Raw genomic sequence first — 14,001 nt, forward strand, 5'->3', positions numbered from 1 at the left:
ACAGATTGCACTGCAGTGACACTGAAGTTGTATATATAGAAGTATTTACATACACAACTTTATATATGCATTTATATAGAGATACACATATATACACACACACACATATTAAAAAAACCCTATACCCATCCGCAAGAGGGTATACCACATCTTTGTGATGATTAATGGCTCTGGTAAACTTGGTGTTGGTGTTGGCGCAACAGAACTGTATTAATATCTTCAGCCAGGAGGCATGCTATATTTAACATCATTTATCATAATTAGCTTAAGCAATTTCAATGTTATAATAAAGGCTATGGAATCAATTTTAGTTGTTTTTTTTAGAGAAAATATTTCCCATTTGTCATCATATCTGCTTTGCACTTGACCTTTTAATCAAAACCTAACAACCATTTCTTTTCATCCCATCCTTATTCACTGATTACGTTTTGCTCATGGTTTACATGTTGCCCCAGAGCTGAGTAACCAACAGCCAGAAGGATGACGCACTAGCACAATACACAGCTGCTGTTCTGTTCTAGGAGATGACTGAAAAAAAGGATGCAGGGCGACTACCTCTTGCACCTTCTCTCAGCCTGTAGAGCTGCAAATCACAACCAGAGCAATGGGACAGAAACAGCAGTTTCCTACTGCCTACAGAACGGAGAACAGAGTGCCTGAGCCCATGTCAGAGAGAGCAAATGTTGCAGTTGTGCTTTAAAAACTTCCTTCTTTCTGTGTTAGTTGCAGAAATTAAGCCATATGAACACTCGGAATCTGTACAGAAACACGCAAAACCTTCTTTAGGAAAAAAAGAAAAAAAACCCCAAAATCTTATCATCAAATACAGGGCAAAGTTATCTGTTGTTTAGCTATCATTAAAAAGAATGAATCAGAACAAATATATTACAACCCCCACCTATAATACAGAATAAGTCTTAGATAAGCTGTACCTCAATACAGAGTCTGAAGTCATAAAAAAAGTTTTCCAATAAGCATTTTGCAAAAGGAACTAACTCCCTTGATATAACTGATTGGTGTTGACCTGCAATGCCTCCGTACTAGGTCCAACTTGAAAATCAGACTTCTCATTAAGTGAAGATTTTTTCTTCAACTCAAAGGAAAAAAAAAAACAAAACAAACCCCCAAAAAAGAAAAGAAAGAGCATCTCTGTAAAGTTGTTTAAAAGTTTGCCCAAAGGAGCTTTTCAAAGACTGAATTGGAAAGAAACATGGTCCATAATAGAGACAGTTACAGAAGCACTGTAGGCAATGCAATCTTGCTCTCACTCAGTATACATGGAGAATATTGATAGTGGAACTCAATTATGAATGACAGAGAAAAGTAGTGAAAATTAATCTGAATAAAATGAAGGCCATTGATCACTGTCAACAGCCCTGAAAAGTAAAAAAAAAAAAACAAAAAACAAAAAAACCCAAACCAAACCCAAAAACAACAGCTCAGCATATTTGGGGGGATAATTGAAAAGTGGAACAATAAATCTGCTTTAATAGCCATTTGGGTCAAATAGAAATCAGACAATAGAAGTCAGGTAGAAAAGAACCAGTCTAGCCACAAATGGATTTGCAAAAATGAAAGTTAACATGAGAGTATTCTTCTCCAGGTCTTATAAATAATGGGACCATAGAGGACATCCATCAGGTAACATATGGTTCAGAAAAGGGATGCGGAGTTTGAAGGAGCCGTAGCTATACTGTCTAATAAAACAGAGCTTGAAAATGAGCAGACTAGAAACAAAGCAATTAAATTAAAAAATAATTTAAAAGGGAACATAGCACAACTTCCCTCTAGAAGGAAATACAGTATATATGGTTTCCAGCTTCTGAGCAGTACGACTCAGTATCATTGCTTGAAGCTTGTAACTGGGAAATTAATCTATCAGGCACTGACACAGACACTGAACAGAGGCGTTCCCATACCACTTGTATTGATATTGAGTTGAAGGATAGAGGAGTGCCCAGTATTTTACCTGAAACTTCTGCTAAAGGAATTTTATCTGCACCTCAGTTTCACTAAAAAACCAGAATGATCCATTATTGGGCTCCGATAAAAGAAAATCTCTCAGCTAGCCCTCGTCATTATTCCTACTGATTTTTTATTCTTCTTATTTGCATAAAGCTGCTTTCATCAAACTTATTTTTATTATCCTGAATTACTTATAAATAAAAATGCTGAATAGTAAAACTTTGGTAACAAATCTTTAAATTAATGTGAAGCAGATTCACAGTGTATCATCTTAAAGGTATCATTTTTTAATACCTTTATAAATGTATTAATACCAAAGGGTAGAATTTCCTCACATTTTAAAACTATTAATGTACTTGGAATAAAATGGTCAACAGAACCTTAACAAGCAAGAATGTAACTCCTAAATTTACACAGATTATTTCTTAAAGTGCTGCTTAAGATCTTTAGGCAGTATTTAACTTTCTCTGTATTACAGATTTAAATGGTACTAATTTTAAGGGTAAGATTTGTCTTACAGGGATTTGATTACAGTGATTGTAATTCATCCTTTAGCTTACCACTCCTCTATGAGGCACAGGTTTGACTTTGCAAATCAAGAGATACCTTTGCTAATACAAATATTTGCTCAAATGCACCAGAGACCTGGCCTTTAGTTTCATTCCTCTGCAAAACATGTTGAACAGGTCTCTTAATAATCAGCTCAGGAAAATATCATTAGCGCTCTCTCTCTTTTTTTATTATTATTTGGTTAGTTCCACACCTCTGCACAGCCTATATTTTCTCCCACTATCCCCTTAGAGTTCAGGAAGAATTTGTCATTAACCTATGAGTATTTTCAGAAGGGAAGGGGAAAGGGAAGGGGAAGGGAAGAAGGAAAGACAGACAGACAGACAAAGAAGGAAAGACAGACAGACAGACAAAGAAGGAAAGACAGACAGACAGACAAAGAAGGAAAGACAGACAGACAGACAGACAGAAAGAGAAAGAAAAAGAAAAAAGGCCAAATTCTCAACAGAACACGAAAGCAAAAGGAGAACTTCTCTGAAATTACCTTTAGTCTGTGGGAAGGGGCTGTCTAAGTGCAAGTGAATCCACAAATCTCTTTGCAGATCCATGGGAAATTTGGTAATTCCAGACCAAGAGCTAATAACCCAGTCTCCATGCAGGACAACCCATCCTGTGAGGACTTGTTTTGAGTGGTCAATATCAGGGAAAGTTTGAGTAAAACCCCCCAGTGTTATAAAATATAATTGATAGTTACAGTACAGCAATATGTATGTGATAAAACCATGAGTAGCCCTATAAAATACTTGCAGAAATACCCATGAATAAGACCTGTACCAAATTCCCGAGCATTCCACTGCAGAACGACATGTATCTCCTTCCCTGCTCTCCAGCCTCCCTCTCACAAAAAGGATCAGGCCACTGCAGCAGCATGGTGCTTCAAAGAAGAGAAAAGGAAATGAAAATGAGTTGCCAGAAAGGACTCAAATAATCAACAGCAGGGAAAAAGGAACACAACCTAGGGCTGACACATTCCAGTTCGCTCTGTGACACTGCCTGCTCCCAAACCATTACCAGAATGATCTTCTGAAACCCTTGATTGAAACTAATATCCATGTGCTTCCAGCAGTTCAAAGACAACAGGAACCAAAAAAGACAATTCCCTAATTTTTGTTGCTTCAGAAAATAATGTTAACACATTTTTAACATAAATAATACATAACCCCTGTAGCGTATGCATCACCTCAAAGGTGGTTAAAGGGGACCATGGAGTGCAACCAGTTATTCCCAGTCTACCCCTTTACCTGGCGTGAACAGTGCACATTAGCCATGAGACTTAATCAACTTTATGGATCTTCAAACACCGGTTGCTCTCCTTTCTCTATACCAGATTAAGAAGAAAGATACACAATGCACTTAAAAAAATGAAAACTCATCAGAACTGCTGTTTGTTTCTTTGAAAAGGGCAGCTTTCAGAGGAACAAAACATTCAAAGGAGTTCTTTCCATAAATTTAGCATCTCTCAGATACAATAAATGGATGGAGAATTCCACTTGTCAAATTATGTTTTCATGGCTGCTATGTGAGATTGCAGCAGGCAGAGTTGATAAACAGCCAGCCCACAAATCTCCAACGCTTTTACCACTCCTTTTGGGAAGCTATTCATGCCCAAAATGCAGTCAGCCCAGACAACTGCAAAAACAGACTGCCCAGCTCTCCTGAAGCTGCCCCCTGCTAAGCCACTTCAGAATTATCACACTCCTTTTTCTCCTGGTGGAAATAAGAGAATTTGCCAAAGCCGCTATGACAAAGAGCTCCACCACTCTGACGTATGTACTCTCCTGTCACACTCAAGCCTTCTGATAGGGCTGTAGGATAAGATTGCAAAATGAAGGTGCATTTTGACATTAGAAAGTGCATTTGACTTAAATCTTCTCTCCTTATTTTTCATGCCGTTAATCATCATGGAACGGACGCTCACGTACTTCTGACTCTGTCACCACTGAACAAAGCCTGGTGTAGCACGCTGACCTTGGTTATTTGCTTATTTTGTATAAACATCAGATGAAATGCCAGGGCTTGATTCCAGCCGCACTTCCACTTGCTTTACAGCATGACAATGAAATTGCCTTCATTACTTTTATGCTGTGCCAATGAGACAAAGAAAGTTCAGAACACATCATCCTACACAGGCATCTAATTTATTCCTCTAGATTACAGAGGAACTTATTTTGTCACGAACTCATACCTATGTGGATGGTGCATATGGATTTTTTTCCCCAGAACTGGAACCCTGCCTAGCTGCACTAGGTCTTTCCCTCACACTTGCAGGATCAAGGCTTATCTAGTTGGAGCTTACAGCGGCTAAACCAGCCCCGTTTGACCAAACGTTCAATCCATCGTTGGTTCAGGCAGAGATCCCAGTCACACTGTTCACATAGGGACAGCCAACATTGCATCAGCGCTTGCGTTATGAACCCTGTTCTAAAAATTCACACGGAGATGAAACATACTTGGTATGTCAGTTCAGCACTCAAAAGTTTTTTATAAAAGAACTTGAAAACAGGTTGAATATTTTTAAACTGTAAGAAGAAAAGCAAAAGAAATCCCAAACTAAATTCTCACTGTTGTCTATACATACAGCATTTTTTTTTTTCCTTTTGAAGATGGCAATCATTTCACTTATACACTGTTCACTAGATTCATTCTGAGTCTTTATGCAAGTGAAATGAGAGGTTTTAGGGAAAGAAAATTTGCAGCCTAGGAAGAGGACATAGGTGTCATGGCAAAGCGAGGGGAAAGCTGAACTCGTTCTCCTCCACTATAAGAGCTTGGTGTACTAGTGATGTGAGATAAAAGTGATGGACTGATGTCTCAGTCTTGCTTTTGAGTTTCCTGGGTGGCAAATCTCTTCTGTGACATGAATCAGGTGTTTGCATTTCAGACAACCATGCTGAATGACATAGAATACATTAACACCGTCAGCGTTTCAGGTTGAGTTGATTAGCATGCAACCCAGACAGAAGTGACCTGGTAGACTGTGACCATCACAGCAGGACTTCCGACTCCAGTATTGCTTCCAGAAGGCAGATGACTTAAAACTGTTCAGCCAGAAGTTTTGGCAGACTCTCAGTTTCGCTCAGGCAGGCTTACTGAGGCACTTCCTAGATCAATATAATCAAAGAAAACGTGCACGGGAGGCTTCCTTCTAATTCCCATCTGCAAGAAAACCACAGCTGAGAGTTACTGGCCTTTGCTTTAAAGCAGGTTTTGAGACACATTTCTATGTTGTTGACAAAAGATCAAACTGTCCCACTTAAAGAACAGCCCGAGAAAGCAGCTTCTTTATGCTTTTGATAGTCACCTTTGCCCAAGCAGCGTGGTGGGACTCTCTTTCCCTGGCAGGTGAAGCCCTATTGAGGAAACTGATTGACAGATGCTATATTCCCAGAGCAAGGAAAACTCTTGACATGGTTGGCTGGATCACGTTCTTCCTTGGCACTTGCCATATAAAAAATAAAATAAAATAAAATAAATCGCTCTACTGTTTATCACAGATGCCTAGAAAACCCTTCAGGTCAGAGGAAGAGCTTCCAGCTTCACCGAGCAGCACATTCTCTGCAAGCGAGGCGCCCAAGCTTTGCTGGAGAACATGCTCCTTGTAAAAAGCTTTCAGAGGCTTGTTAGTTTAGAGGCTGCAGATGCAATCTGATTTTGAACATGCACAAAATCACAAGGCTTTGCAATTCACTGAGACAGCAGCTTTCTGCCTGACAAATGGCCTGTGGGTGGGTGAGACTTCACAGTCATGGAGCCCACCGGAGCTGCTTCGGTTACTCCTGCCTGGCACTTGCAGCATTTTCTGCTACAGCAAGTGTTCCAATACCTCAGATCTCAGCTTTCCTCTTCCTGCTACCAGAAATTAGTCAGGATTCTATTTTTCACCTATTGTCTCTGCGTTGCTGCCAACAGCAGAGATATGCAATGGCCCTAATGGACTGTGCAGGTTCAGCGGGAAGAGCCGACCCTTTTACCTGCTTCGTCTCAATACAAGTTGCATCACTTAGTTCACAGACCCATGAATATATCACTAGAAAGTCAGACCTAGCAACTTCTTGCAGGACGGACTAGTAGTTAGATAAACTGAGATAAACCCTTGTTTTTTCCAGGTTTGAAAAAGAAAAATAAGTAGACTATGTATAAAGAAACCTCCTTAAGCAGTAGGAAAAGAAATACTGCTAGTGAAATGGACAAAGCCATGCTGCAAATATGCAGTCAGACTGCCAGGGGTAAGAAAGAATTGAAACTTGTCCCCAGAACCTTAAAGAGAGGGCAAGGGAGCACCCTTGGCACTGCTCCATATGCACCCAGGAGTATTCTGCCTGCACCTCCAGAAAGCAGGCTGATAGGACCTGCAGTACAGCAAGCGATTTTAGAAGGAAATAAAAATTTAACTTGAAGTTTATCAATACCGATGCCATCCCCTACAGATAGACACGGTGACAAAAGCTGTTTGTCAGAGTGCATTTATTATACACGGAGCTCAGATCTGTGACAGCACGCTGTTGCTGTTCTCAAAGATCCTGCCTGCCCCGAGCACTGCCTGATCTCCGTGGGGTGGCTCCACGGGCAAAGACTGGGGAGAGGAGTTTGCAGCAGACCAGGAGGAAGGCTACTTCTTTGTTGCTTCTAACTGAGAGTGGCCCTTATGAGCACTGGAAGCAAAACTGTCTTCCCTGCGTTCCTAATACTGCCTTCTCAGCTAGAATAGAAGAGAATCGGTGAAAAGCTTACCACGCTTACGTGAGAAGGCACGGAAGAAGGATGAATACGGAAAGAAGAAAAGGGAGAAGAATAAACAGGCACCAGTGGAGGTTGCCAGCAAGCGGGGCAGAAAGGAGCAATTGGAACAGAAACCTCTGCCAGAAGCAGGAATTGAAATGTGGTCAGGCAACAGCTTGGTGATTTAGCAGCAGAAGTACATTCCTCATCCCTCTCTAGTGCCAGATCTGCGGAGAGGATGACTTTCTGCTGCAGGTTTCCTGGTTAACTCAAATGGCTTACATCTGTGCTGCTGACCCGAGAGGGCTGATTGTAAGGTATTGCACTAAATCAATGAGCACTGCCGCAGTGCCTGCTCTCCTCTGCATAATCCAATACCAAAGGACTGCAAGATTCCCATTGATCTCCAGCTTTAATTACCCGATGACCATAACGAGACCAACATTTTGGTATAGGTCTACTGGAAGATGCATTGACTGATTCTGAAATTTTCACCTGTCTCATTTTCCTGCCGCTGAAAGAGTGTGCTTATGGTTGGCTGCACTTACCTAAAACGATCCAAAAATGTGACGGGGAAGGGTTACAGACACACAGGTCTCCTCCGTTCAGTTGCCTAGCTCTAAGTGTCTGACTGCCACTTGAAAGGCAGTCAGGTGCCTAAACTTTGACAACAGAAGTCATCCCAGAGACTGCTAGGGTCCAGCACTGAGTTGAAACTTCTGAATAAGCATTTCACAAGCAGTACAGACCAAATAGTCATCTAGAGAGAAGAGCCACTGTGACTCAAATGATTAAAACCCCAAAACCAGACAGCAAAACCAAAACTGAAATACTTTTGTGAGTATTTTTTACCAAAATGGCAACATGTAACCAGCCTAATCTTCTGAGGCAGCATCCAGGGGCTTGCACTAACAACATGCACTTCATACTTAGGTTTTGTATTTTGTATGCAACAGTATATAATACACTGCAGTTTTCTTCTACAACCTTAAAGAATTTCACACACATTAACTAATTACTCCTGACAAGACTCCTCTGAGGCAGGTGTGAATGTCTAATTTGCATTTTATAGGTGGGGAATCTGAGACAGAAGAAGATATTCCTATCTCACACTGCTGTAAGCCCAATGAAAAATAAATTTCTATTAACTAAAGGAGTTCCAGGGTCAGACTAAATCAAAGGCAAAGTTCAGAGGTGGACATTTTGTTCTTTTCACTGATATCTGTGCTCACTCTGTCACAGTAACTCCCTCTCATTCCTGTAGGAGAGCTTTCAGCGAGGGTCCCCTCCTTTCCTGAGCGGTCACCTGAAACCTGACACAACAGAAGCCCTTGTGCTGACCAGGGCTTTGGGGATAATGACGTAAAAAGATGGCAAACACTTTTCAACTAGGTACGGTCAAAAGTTTGTTGATGGATATGCCTCCTCTGGCAGAGACACTGCTGAGAGACGTGACATCTCTACCAGAACCACTGGCAGGGAGCAAGTAGGGGAGACCTGGGGGTCCCTTTGGGGTGGTACCGAGCAGCTGGGATGCCCTGATTCCCATCCAGGGAGGCAGAGGGCTCCCTGGGTCTCAACCCTCTCCCCACCAGCTCCTCACTTAGCAAGCTGCTGGGCTCCACAGACTTCAGAAGAAGACATTATCTTTTGTCTGCTTTGCTCCCCAGACATTCAGAGCCCACTAGCAGCTCTAGAGGAGAGTAACTAATATATGAAATACCAGGGAATAATTATAAATCCAGTGGGTATGGAGCCACACAAGACATTCTGCTTTGGTTCTCTAAATATCCTCTTCCATTCCACATTCCCTTGCATAAATCTTGAAAAAAAAGTAAAATCTGAATTGTTTCATCCCAATCCAACTTTATATATAGAGAGATGTGTGTGTGTGTATGCACACACACACTTTTAATACTAAAGGAAAATTACTGTTTTCATCAACAATCAATTCAGAAAAATTCCATACTTCTTTATCTATAACATCTAGAACTGTGTTTAAGACTCCTAACACTTGAAAGAAATTGCTTACTAAGCTTACTGATGCCCAAATTTTGCATCGGGCCAACTACTAATGCTGAGAAATGAGGGCGTTGAGAATGCTTAGGGGAACAAAGGGGAAATAATAAAATACTTCTTATTTCATAAAGTCTCAATGTTACTTTTCTAATAACTTCCAACAGTCTGTATCCAGCTGTGTGAGACAACTGCTCCCGCACAGAATCACGCACAGAGGAATTCTCATGCTCCTACACAGCATCCCGGCAGGGTGGGGGTGGGCAGTGTCCCCCGGAGCCCCCAGCCCAGCCCTGCTGCAGCAGCTCTCCCAGAGCGGGCTGCACAGAGCCGCCTCCAGGCGCGTTGGGATGGCTCCAGAGAAGGAGACCCCACAGCCCCTCGGGGCAGCCTGTCCCACGGCTCCGACACCCTCACGGCAGAGAAGCTCTTCCCCGTCTTCAGGCGGAGGTTCCCGTGCTGCAGCCTGAGCCTCATGTGCAGATGCGGCCTCCCCAGGGCAGAGCAGAGGGGGAGATAACCCCCACCCTCCTCCCAGCGCACCCCAGGGTACCGCTGGCCCCTTGGCCACCAGGGCACACTGTGGAACGCAGTTAAACTTGATGAAGGTTTTCTGGGTAGGATTTTTCCTATCTGGTCTTATAACTCAAGAGATTTCTAATTTATAACACCAAAACCATTGCAGTTTCTGTGATTCAAAATTGGTATTATAAAAGAAAGGTGAAAAAAACCAAAACCAAAACTAAAAATTATTCTAAAATATACTGGCCTGGAAACCATGAACTTGAGGAGGAGCTGGGAGGAGCAGGCAGGTAAGATGGATCAAACAAACGGAATGTCATCCACTGTGCAACAACAACTGAAAAACAGAAGTAGATTTACTTCATTTATGTGCATTAACAGAACATAAAATAGACACCTTTCCTTGCCACCCATGTGTCTCTGCAACAGGGGTTGTTGACATTCCAGGCAGGCAGCTGGGTAACAGAAATGGCTGAAAAGTCATGCTGTGATAATAGCTCAGGGCCTGTAAGTAGTGAGAGAACATTTACTTTTATTATTTTTTTTCTTTTAGCTTTCTTGAAAGGTGGCATGTTTTAGGGAAGAGAAATCTCCCTGGTGAATAACTTCTGTAAGAACAAGGTATGTGTAAAATGGTCACTGTGTACCTTCACTTTTTTTGCTTGTATTTTGCAAAGCATGGAATTAAAGGCTTATTTACTCATGATTCACCCTTCTGGAGTCGAAACACAAGTCGGCTGCTGCCTGATTTCTGTTCAGAAATGCAGATACAAGAAGGTAAAGAAATCCTTAAATACTAAAGGGAATAAACCCACATAACACAGGCTTGCCATATCATAGCTGACCTGACGTGGCACTTCTGCAAGTTAATACAATGCATTGAGAAACAATACACAATATGACATAAACATCCAGTTTTAGCAGATGTTCTCTTTGCTACATTCAAGCCTTTTACTGTGCCCTGAGATATTTATGGAAGACTCGCTTCTACTGTAATCCTGGGTAAGAAGTGATACATAGCACTAGGATCTGCAGCACCATAAAAACAGCTCTGCAAGCTGACTAAATTCTGTGAAAAAGACCCACTGGAATAAACATTGTATACGGAAAAAAGGTGATAGATGTCAGTAGAAACTGCAAGGAATCTACTGTCTGCATACATCATTCCCTGTGGCTAAATCTATCACTTCCATTGGCACGTAAAATGCGTATACTCTGGGGGAAAAGCAAAGCATTAGACAACTAGATCAGAAGGATGAAACATAGCTTCAAAGTTCTTGAACAAGATGAGAGCAAAGCAAGCTTTATGTGGTTGATTGAGAATGGATGGAGTAACAGATGTGCTGTGAAAGAATTCGCAGCCTTTATTGGAAAGCGGTGCATTGCCCTGAGACCCTTGCACGCAGCCTGTAAGGAATCCGGTCCACTCAGTTCTGCCTGCCTGTCTATTTTTGGTTTGTTGGAAAATAATAATGAGACAAATGTTTTGCATATATTGGGATGACAAAAGAGGTGACAGGAATGCAAGCTTTGCAGCCCATTAGAAAATAAAGGCAGAGGAGTGAAGAATGACAATATATAAACTCAGTTAATAATGCCATGCAGAATCTGGACAGAAATTAGAAATAACTGACATTTGAGGTTTGTTTTCTAAATTAATCAATAATCTCTAATTAAATTTATAGATGTGGCATTTCTTAGATTGATTTTATTAATTAAATTGTATTGGCTGCCCAGATGAGCAGGGGGCAGCGTCGATACAATCATAGACTAGAATCATAGTTTGGGTTGGAAGGGACCTTACAGGTCATCCAGTTCCAGCCCCCTGCCATGTGCAGGGACACCCCCCACCAGCCCAGGCTGCCCAAAGCCCCGTCCAGCCTGGCCTTGGGCACTGCCAGGGATGGGGCACCCACAGCTGCTCTGGGCAGCCTGGGCTGGTGTCTCACCGCCCTCATAGTCAAGAATTTCTCCCTAATATCTAATCTTAACCTCCCCTCTCTCAGGTTAAAGCCATTCCCCCTTGCCCTATCACTACAGGCCCTTGTCAAAAGTCCCCCCAGCTTTCCTGTCAGCTCCTTTAGGTGCTGGAAGCTGCTGTAAGAACTCCCTGGAGCCTTCTCTGCTCCAGGCTGAGCAACCCCAACTCTCTCAGCCTGTCCCCATAGGAGAGGGGCTCCAGCCCTCCCATCATCTTCTTGGTCCTCCTTTGGACTCACTCCAGCAGGTCCTTCTTATGTTGGAGGTTCAGAGCTGAATGCATCACTCCAGGTGGGGTCTCACGAGAGCAGAGAGGGAGAATCCCCTCTCTTGACCTGCTGGCCATGATTCTTGTGATGCAGCTCAGGGTACGGTTGGCTTTCTGGGCTGCAAGGGCACATTGTTGGGCCATGTTGAGCTTCTCATCTACCAACACACCCAAGTCGTCCTCCTCAGGGCTGCTCCCAATCCATTCTCCGCCTAGCTGGTATTTGTGCTTGGGAATGCCCCAACGCACCTGCAGGACCTTTTATTTTGCCTTGTTGAATTTCATGAGGTTTGCACAGGCCCACCAATCGCACTGCACAGCTTGGTGGTGTTGGCAGCCTTGCTGCAGGTGCAGTCGATCATGCTGTCCATGTCGCAGATAAAGATGTTCAACAGGACCAGCCCCAATACTGACTCTGAGGAGCTCCACTCTGTAGGACACCATGTAGAACATCAGACTGCATAATGTCATCAGAAGACCCATATTAATAGTTCTGTGGCTTAAATTCTTATGCTCTCAGGACCTCTTTGTTTGGTTCAGTTTCCAGCTATGACAAACTGAAATGAGGCTTGTGAGTGTGCCTCAAGCATGCTTCATCTCATCCTGCCCCTGTTCCCAGGTGAAGCAAGGCCATAGCCCATGGGAGAACTAGGGCATGTTCCAAAGGATTCCTCAGTTTCAGAGAGACCAGGACCACAGGACAACATTCATCTTCTGGAAAACTAAAACCAGAAAATCAGTACATTTTAAAATTTGTATTAATGTCACATTATTAATGTTTATGATTCCATTATTTGGAATAGAGCAGTTCATACAAAGTCTCCACTGGAAAGAAACACAACAGTATCTTGCTACATTTGTACAATCGCAATGACCTTACACCCCAAAAAGGAGAAGGGGAAAAATAATAGAAAATTACTTGCACCATGAACCATTTGGGTCTCTTGGCTGTCATTATAGTTATTGTATCCAAATAGATGTAGACAGCTTAATGCTTTGCTCTAATCCGCTATCTTATTTCCCAAAGACATACTCAACACTAATGACTACCTGCGTGACACAATGGAACTCATAATTACTTTTCATTTAACAAAAACCAGCAAATGTTAATGAGGAGTTTTGCGTATTTCCCATATCTCAATATACTACTCTGGGACTCTTAATCAGCCTGTAAGCCTGTTTAGAGCAATAAAGATAAACCCAAAGACTGGTAAGAATTAGATACTTCTAGTGACCCTTAATTGTACAACTTCAAACAAAGCAGCAGGGAAATAAAAATACCAACCAAAGAAATAAAACCCCACAGCATGGTATACAAAATGACAGAGGATTATAATGGAGGACACAAGTGACAAAGCTAAAGAGAACTTTTCCAAATGCTCAAAGAGCACATCAGCGAAGAGACTTGAAATTTCATTGAGCAAATAGAGACAGAGAGGAAAGAATTATCTAAGAAAAGGGAAAACCAAGATTGATAAAAGGAGATGAAGGAGTAAATTAATTTCATTTTAAGATAAGGAATAGTGCTATGAAGAAGGCAAATGAAATGACAGCTGGGAAAGGACATACAGGAAACTATATGCACAAATTGCAAATTATAAGTTTCAATAAGTTTTCCCAATTTCCTGACTTCAGAGAAGGAAGGGGGTGAAAAATATAGGTGGTTTAGAAACAAGAATAAGAATAAAGACACAGTGATTTTTGAGAAATCAGTTGGAAATGAGTGTAAATTATTACCTTGTGAAATCTGTTATCTGTGGAAAATTAGTGGTAGTCGTATAACAGCTCCTAGCAATAGTCAAAATGTCTTCATGTTGGCAACCTTATAAGAAATGGCAAAAAACCCAAAAAGCTGTGAAACAGTCTTAACTAACTTCTAACAGGATTTGTTCTCAAGGTCAGCCAAGCAAATAATTTGTGGTGAATTACCCATCAGGCTTTGCACATTTTTTTTTTATCCT

The sequence above is a fragment of the Falco peregrinus genome, chromosome 11 (assembly GCF_023634155.1).
Source record: "Falco peregrinus isolate bFalPer1 chromosome 11, bFalPer1.pri, whole genome shotgun sequence".
Taxonomy (NCBI): Eukaryota; Metazoa; Chordata; class Aves; order Falconiformes; family Falconidae; genus Falco; species Falco peregrinus.